Source organism: Cyprinodon variegatus, unplaced genomic scaffold (genome assembly GCF_000732505.1).
Source record: "Cyprinodon variegatus isolate N-32 unplaced genomic scaffold, C_variegatus-1.0 Scaffold84, whole genome shotgun sequence".
NCBI lineage: Eukaryota > Metazoa > Chordata > Actinopteri > Cyprinodontiformes > Cyprinodontidae > Cyprinodon > Cyprinodon variegatus.
In genome coordinates, this window is record NW_015150537.1 from 136,874 (window position 1) to 137,656 (window position 783).

Sequence of the window (783 nt, forward strand, 5' to 3'; positions counted from 1 at the left end):
TGTTCCTAGGACTGCACACTTCTGGACAGATACCTCTGATGTTTTACCTGGAATCTGCTGTAGCCACTCTCACAGTTTGGGGGTCACAGGCCCCAGTGCTCCAATTATCATTGGCACCACTGCTGCTCTTACTTTCCACATCTTTTCTAGCTCTTCCTTCAGCCCTTGGTATTTCTCAAGCTTCTTGTGTTCCTTCTTCTTGATGTTGCTGTCGCTTGGGATTGCCACTTCTATCACTACTGTCTTCTTCTGCTGTTTGTCGATCAACAAGATGTCTGGTTGGTTAGCCATCACCAGTTTGTCAATCTGGATCTTGAAATCCCAAAGGATCTTAGCTCGGTCATTCTCAACTACCTTAGGAGGTGTCTTCCATTTTGACCTTGGGACTTCCAGCCCATACTTATTACAGATGTTCCTGTACACTATGACAGCTACCTGGTTATGGCGTTCCATGTACAGTATGCACTTCCTGACTGCATTTTACACCCTGCTGTTGTGTGCTGTATTGTTTCAGAGGCATCTTTGCACAGTCTGCATCGGGGGTCCTGCCTGGTGTGGTAGACCCCGGCCTCTATTGATCTTGTACAGAGTGCCTGTTCTTGTGCTGCCATGATTAGTGCCTCTGTGCTGATGACTGGCAGGGCATATGTGTTGATGGCTTGGATCTTGTTTTTCCCATTCAGCTGACTTTTCAGGACCTGCCTTACTCTTTGTAGATATATGGCTGTGGCAGTCTTTCTTGCTGTCTCCTCGTGGTTTCCATTAGCCTGTGGCACACCAAGG